Source organism: Gossypium raimondii, chromosome 2 (assembly GCF_025698545.1).
Source record: "Gossypium raimondii isolate GPD5lz chromosome 2, ASM2569854v1, whole genome shotgun sequence".
NCBI classification, from domain to species: domain Eukaryota; kingdom Viridiplantae; phylum Streptophyta; class Magnoliopsida; order Malvales; family Malvaceae; genus Gossypium; species Gossypium raimondii.
The window spans coordinates 13,742,414-13,750,396 of NC_068566.1; the positions used below are offsets into that span (position 1 = coordinate 13,742,414).

Sequence of the window (7,983 nt, forward strand, 5' to 3'; positions counted from 1 at the left end):
TACTTGAAAATTTTAAAAATTGAGCAATTTACTTGCCTTACCCCCCTTAAAAAGAAGCAATGTCCTCATTGCAAGAACAAAGTAATGAATGAAAACTAAAAACCAGGTAGGGTTGTAAAGAAAGAGAGGTGAGTCATTAAGACTACTTAAATACCAAGTCTTCCCTAATAACCTAATCCTAGACATGTTCATTCCCATTACCACATCACTTAGTCTTATTTTTTCTAAAGAAGTATTTATTCATGCTTGCTATGTTTTATTTTGCAAAGATTAAATATTAATTACTAAAGAAATAAATTCCTAAAGACCTACAAAAAAAAAACAATTAAATAAATAACAAGACAAGAATCCCCCCTTTTATTTTTCTAACTCATTCCCCTTGTCTTCTTTAGTTCCATCTCTGCTTGCTTCGTCAGTATCTTCCGTCCATGTCTCAAAGATAGCATCCTGGAACTTATGAACAAAAGTGTTAGAGATATTCTTAAAAGTATTTTGAATTGAATCATCCCTAATTTTTTGCATATTTCCAGTAAGTTTGTTGTTGATTGTGCATGAACTTGCACATATCCATCAAAATTGACAGCTCTGATTTTTTTGAAGTACTTGCAGGAGTCGGCATTGGAGTCATAAATTCTGGTTCAACACTTAGCTTGACTGGTTCTTCTTTTAGCTCAACCCTTGGTTCAGAGTTTTCAGCTCCTTCAGCTGGTTGAGGACAATTTGGTTCCTTATCAGATTCTCCTTCAGTGTCTGTAACCGAATCAGCTTCAGTTTCAATTTTATTTGTTGACTCTTCAGTTTCTAGCTCTGTTGGTTCCTCTTGCTCGCCTTGGTTCAGCTCATGCACTTTCTCTACTAACCTTTCAAAATCATGACTCGTAATGCACCCCTGAACGTATTGCCGCTTCAGATTTGCTTGTGTTTTAACACGGGCCCTTAAGCAAAGTGAAGTAATTAACGATGTGAAATAAGCACTTCCTGTCTTCTTTTTAGCACAATCATGAATCTTCTTGAGGATAAATTTCCCAACATTAATGGACTTTTCTGTCAAAATTGCATATAACAAGAGCATTCGTTCCATCGAGATGGTGGAACTATGTGAGATAGGCATAAAATTGTAGCAAATAAAATAGAACCATACCTCCGCTACTGGTTTTAAGTATTCTCTTTGACAAGAATGGCATCCATACTTTTTTATAATCCATTGGGATCCCGGATTTGTCACAACATCAAGCACTTGTTGAAGAAAATCCCAGTTGATATTGTTCATCATTGGGTAGTACTCATCTTCCTCAACATCAGGTAAATTAAACAAATCATTGATGGATTTAGAAGTAAGAGGTACCTTTTTCTTTCGAACGATGACTTCAGTAGCATCTTGTGTAGTCAAACTAGCATAGAATTTTGAACTAGTTCATCATCAGGAAGTGAACGAGCATCACAGAATCATTCCCACTTGAGAGCATGGATTATCTTTCTAATTAGCTGGGACAACCATCACATCATTGCTCTTTAGGTTAAAACCTTTTTCTGGCATCATAGGTTGATGCTTGAAGATTGAATCAAATCGCTCTTTCACTTCTTCGGGAAGTGAACGAGCATCACAGAATCATTCCCACTTGAAAGCATTGATTATCTTTCTAATTAGCACAGGGACAACCATCACATCATAGCTCTTTAGGTTAAAACCTTTTTGCGGCATCATAGGTTTATGCTTGAAGATTGAATCAAATCGCTCTTTCACTTCTTCATCAATTAAAATCAGATTTTCAGGAGTAGTCTTTGACGATCTAGTTCTCTTGCGAGACATGGTATTTTCCTAAACATTTGGCAAAGTTTTTGCTTGCAGAGGCAGAAGAGAAATTGGCAAGAGAGGGTGGAACTTGCTTCGGTAAACCTTGCGACGACGAAGGAGTTGCGACGACGACGGCAACGTGCAGTAGCAATGGTGGTGTGCAGCGGTGGTGTCGATGCTCTGGAAATTCTCTTGCGGTGGACTAAGTAGTTTCGACAAAAGAAAAGAAAGAGGCTAGGGATTTCTTTCGGGATTTGAGGCTTGCGGCACAAAAAGAGAGATTTTAAGAAATTTTAAGGTGTAAGCATATTACTTTGAGGGATATGAAAATTAGTAGAATGGAGAGGGGTTTATATAGGGAAAAATTAGGGCAACATGTAGCAAAAATTTAGCTACATTAAAGTTACTTGGGCGGCAAGTAATGGATATGATGGCAAGGGTAAAATTTTTTCCTCCTTTTTGCTGACTTGGGCCTCAAACTCAGACTGTATCTTAAAAGAAAAACTGATTAGTACTTGGGCCAAACTTGAGCCCCTTTATTAACATAAAAATTTGAAATTAAAAAAATAAATTAAACTAGAAAAAACATTTTAAAACTTAATTATAAAGTTTCTTTGTAACAAATTACATTAAATTAATTCTCATGAAAGGTTGGAGTGGTCACAACGGTCCTGTTTAAGTTCCAATCTCCTTAGACATAATTAATTAAATGTACTTAATTAAGAAAATAAATTCTAATTATTTATTTATTTTTAAGACAAGTTTATGAAAAATGAAGGGTCTGTTAATTCGAACGAGGATTCAACTCGCTCAACTTCACCATCCCAGTAGTGTTTGAGACGTTGCCCATTGACTTTAAACGTACCTCTGTAATTGTCGTACAATTCAATAGCTCCATAAGGATAAACTCGGTGGATGGTATAAGGTCCTTTCCATCGGGATTTCAGCTTCTCAGGAAATAACCTCAGCCTTGAATTAAAAAATAACACCTTCTGACCTTCTTTAAACTCACGAGATTGTATATGACTATCATGCCATCTCTTTGATCTTTCTTTACACATTTTGGCATTCTCATAGGAAAACAACCTCAGCTCTTCCAACTCATCAAGTTGTAACATCCTTCTCTCACCGGCTTACTTAAGATCAAAGTTCAATTGCTTCAAAGCCCAGTGAGCTTTATTCTCCAATTCTAATGGCAAATGACATGCATTTCCAAAGACTAACCAATAAGGAGTCATTCCTAATGGAGTCTTAAATGTTGTTCGATAGGCCCATAATGCATCATCAAGCCTTCAAGACCAATCTTTTTTGTTAGGGCGTACTACCTTTTCAAGGATACCTTTGGTTTCACGGTTCACTCTTTCAACTTGTCCATTAGACTGGGGGTGATAGGCAGTAGCAATCTTGTGCTTCACATCATATTTGTCAAGCAACCACTTAAGTAATTTGTTTACAAAGTGAGAACCTTCATCACTAATAATAGCTCTTGGTGTCCCAAATCTTTGAAACACATGCTTATGAAGGAATCGCATGACTACCTTAGCATCATTTGTAGGGTATGCTTCAGCTTCAACCCAATTGGATACATAGTCCACAGAAACTAAGATGTATTTGTTCCCATATGAAGAAGGAAATGGGCCTAAGAAGTCAATGCCCCATACGTCGAACAATTCAATCTCCAAAATGTTTGTCAAAGGCATCTTATTCCTACTTAATATATTTCCAGTCCTTTGGCATTTATCACAGTTCTTCACATAAGCATAAGCATATTTAAATAGTGTCAGCCAAAAGAAACCTGCTTGCAAAGTCTTTGCTGCAGTACGTGAACCACCAAAGTGTCCCCCACTTACAGATGAATGGCAATGATATAAGATCTCGGCAATCTCACTTTTAGCTACACACTTTTGGACTATATTATCTGCACACTGTTTAAACAAAAATGGATCCTCCCAAAAATAATATCGACTATCATGAAGGACTTTCTTCCTTTTCTGGTATGTCATTTCTCGAGGAATTATTCCACATGCAAGATAATTGGCAAAATCAGCAAACCAGGTATTTCATGAATGCGACTTACCTCAAATAAGTGCTCATTTGGGAAATTCGCATTGATAGGCACACCAGACTAGGTTAACTCTCCTTGCTCCAATCTTGACAGATGATCAGCTACTTGATTTTCAACACCTTTTTTGTCTTGGATCTCAAGGTCAAATTCTTTGAGTAAAAGTATCCAACTAATTAGCCTTGGTTTTGCATCTTTCTTCGTGAGCAAGTATTTAATGGCCGCATGGTCAGTAAATACTGTAACTTCGGCACCTATAAGATATGAACGGAATTTGTTAAAAGAAAAAACTATAGCAAATAGTTCATTTTCAGTTACCGTATAATTTAGTTGGGATCCCGTTAAAGTTCTACTTGCATAATAAATAGGGTGAAACACTTTATTTCTTCTTTGACCCATCACAGCTCCAACAGCGTAATCACTTGCATCGCACATCAACACAAAATGTGAGTTCCAATCAGGTATAACGATTATTGGGGCTGTAATTAACTGATTCTTTAGATTTTCAAAAGCTTCTAAACATGCTTTTTTGAAATTGAACATTGTATCTTTCTCTAACAACAAACATAACGGCATAGAAATTTTTGAGAAATCCTTAATAAACCTTCGGTAAAAACCGGCATGGCCTAAGAAACTTCTGACTCCTTTCACATTCATTGGGGCTGGTAATCTTTCAATTACGTCCACCTTTGCTTTGTTGAAATTGAACATTGTATCTTTCTCTAACAACAAACACAGCGGCTTAGAAATTTTTGAGAAATCCTTGATAAACCTTCGGTAAAAACCGGCATGGCCTAAGAAACTTCTAACTCCTTTCACAGTAATTGGGGCTGGTAATCTTTCAATTAAATCCACCTTTACTTTATCGACTTCAATTCCTTTCTTTGCGATCTTATGACCTAAGACAATCCCTTCATTGATCATGAAATGACATTTTTCCCAATTAAGGATAAGATTCGTCTCTTCGCATCTCTTCAGTACCTTAGCCAAATTACTCAAACAGATATCATAAGTGTTACCAAAAATAGAAAAATCACCCATGAAAACCTCAACAAAATTTTCGACCATATCAATAAATATTGATATCATGCATTATTGAAAAGTTGCAGGAGCATTGCATAAATCCAAAGGCATTTGCCTAAAAGCAAATGTACCATATGGACAAGTGAAGGTTGTTTTATGTTGGTCCTCCGGGGCTACAACTATTTGGTTATATCCCGAATAGCCATCTGAAAAACAATATAATTCATTACCCGCCAGTCGATCTAACATCTGATCAATAAAAGGCAACAAAAAATGGTCCTTCTGAGTAGCTTTGTTCAGCTTTCTGTAATCAATACAGATTTTCCAACCGGTAACAGTTCTTGTTAGAATTAACTCATTACACTCATTTTCAACAATCGTGATTCCACCTTTTTTCGGTACACACTGCACCGGACTTACCCACGAACTATCTGAAATATGATAGATGATTCCTGCATCTAACCATTTGATCACTTTCTTTTTCACAACTTCTTTCATAATAGGATTGAGCCTCCTTTGCCCATCAATTCGAGCTCTTTCACCTTTTTCTAAAATAATTTTGTGCATGCAAAATGAAGGGTTTATACCTCGAATATCAGCTATGGTCCAACCAATTGTTTTCTTAAATTTCTTTAGAACAACAACTAGTTGCTCCTCTTGATCTTTCGTCGGTTCTGCTGAAATAATCACAGGAAAAGTAGAATAATCACCTAAATACACGTATTTCAAATGGGAAAGAAGTACCTTTAGTTCGAGTTTAGGTGGTTTTTCGATTGACAAATTGGATTGCACAAATTCTCTAACTTCCAACTCAAACGGTTCAATCCATGTGGATTGAATATAATTTCTTGGATTGGCTTCCATCAAAGCCATGTTTTCTTTACCTTCTTTATCCTCCAAAGGGTCAAGATCTAAAGCTTTCTCCAATGGATCTTCAAAATACTTTCCAAAGAAACCAATGTTTCTATCTCTTCCATAACTGAACACTCCTCTGTCAGGTTGCTTTATGAATGTTAAAGGTTACCTGATTGTCTTGAACTCGCATGGTGAGTTCACCTTTCTGTACATCAATTAACGTTCTTTTCGTGGCTAGGAAAGGTCTCCCGAGGATAATTGGTACTTCCTTATCTGCTTCAAAATCTAAAATAATGAAATTAGTAGGAAAAATAAATTTATTGACTCTTACCAAAACATCCTCGATCTTTCCTTTGGGATATGCTAAAGATCGATTTGCTAGCTGAAGCGTCACAATTGTAGGTCTTACTTCACCTATCCCTAGCATCTTGAAAATAGACTTAGGCATGAAGTTGATACAGGGTATAGTAAAGCTTTACCACAGTAAGATTCACCAATGTTACAGGGTTTAGTAAAACTTCCTGGGTCTTTCAATTTCGATGGCAATTTGTTTTACAGGAACGCACTGCACTCCTTTGTCAAAGCAACAGTCTCATACTCACGCGGTCATTTTTTCTTGGACAGTATATCACATAATTTGGCATTTGTTCTAAAGCCTCCATCAACGGAATATTGATGTGTAACTGCTTCAGAACATCCAAAAACTTATTGAATTGGACCTCCTGTTTCTGCTTGTGTTGCTACAATCTTTGTGGATATGGAGGTGATAGAACTTTTGGTTGAACTGGACAACTTTTCTGAGTAGGTAAATCTGCATCCAAAGAAGATGTTAAAATATCTGAGTTCACTAAGTCAGGGTTTACGTTGTCAGACTTTGCAGATTCTGATTCCTTTGGTGTAGGGACTTCAAATACTGGTTGACTTTCCTCCTTTTCAACATGCTCATCTTCGACATCAATCAATCGGGGTTCTAGAGTCTTTCCACTGCGCAATGCCACTGCTTTGATATGTTCTTTACCCAAATTTCTTGGATTCTCAGTATCGCTCGGCAAAGTTCCTTGCGGTCTATTACGAAGCTCCGTAGCTAACTGGCCCATTTGGTTTTCCAAATTTTTCAGTGTTGCTGCTTGGCTTTGGATCAAAGCATCATTCTTTGCCATGTACACTTTCAACAAGTTCTCCAAACTGTTTGATGCCTCAGCTTGAGGTGGTTTTGGAGCTTACTAATTAAACCCTTGAGACTGGTTGGGTCTTTGCTGCAATGAGTTGTTGTTTGGTCCATTTCTTTGGTTGCTCCAAGAAAAGTTAGGATGATTACGCCATGAAGGATTGTAGAAGTTGGATAGGAGTCCTTGTCCACTCCTATTTTGATATTGGTTCCCCACATAGTACACTGACTCAAGATTTGATGGACAATTCTCAAAAGAATGACCTTTCCTACAGTACACACAAGAAACTACTTCAAACTGACTTGGTGGCTGAGCTACAAAATTATTAGTACTATTAGCGGTTAACTATTTTAACATGGAGGAAATAGACGATACTTGAGCTGATAACGAAGTGAGAGAGTCAACTTCATGAACTCCGGCTACTCGTCTTCCTAAAGCTATTCGATTTGTTGGCCATTGATAGTTATTACTCGCGATCCTCTCGATATTCTCATAAGCCTCATTATAAGACTTAGACAAAATTGCACCATTCGCAGAAGCATCTACCATCAATCTTGTATGTGCATTGAGACCATTATAGAATGTCTCCAACTGGATACAATGGGAAATCCCATGATGAGGACGCTTACGAAGTAACTCCTTGAATCGCTCCCAAGCCTCATATAAAGACTTGTCATCTAGTTGTTAGAAAGTTGTGATCTCGTTCCTCAACCTAGCATTTTTGCTAGGTGGGAAATACTTAACCAAAAATCTCTCTACTAATTTTTGCCATGTAGATATGGAACTTGGTGGCAATGAATTGAGCCATGCTCTTGCTCGAAAACAAATTCAACCTTAGGGCGTTTTCAGTCACACCGGCTATCTTAAATGAATCACTCACCTCCATAAACAATTGAAGGTGGAGATGTAGATCTTCCGTGGGCATACCACTAAATTAGCCCACCGTTTGTAGCATTTGAAACATCACTGGTTTCAATTCAAACTGGGTTGCCTCAATATCTGGCCTTCTAATTCCTGGGCTTAACTCACTGAAAAGTGGCACAGCATATTGTGTAATGCATCGATCCCTATTATCGGCA

General features: G+C 37.3%; 1 non-coding gene across 1 annotated transcript; it reads left to right on the top strand.

Moving 5' to 3' along the window:
- Window positions 1-7,511: 7,511 nt before the first annotated feature.
- Window positions 7,512-7,618, top strand: LOC128039322 (small nucleolar RNA R71). Its single transcript, XR_008193826.1, has one exon. It is a non-coding gene; the product is annotated as a small nucleolar RNA R71 (small nucleolar RNA).
- Window positions 7,619-7,983: the final 365 nt, after the last annotated feature.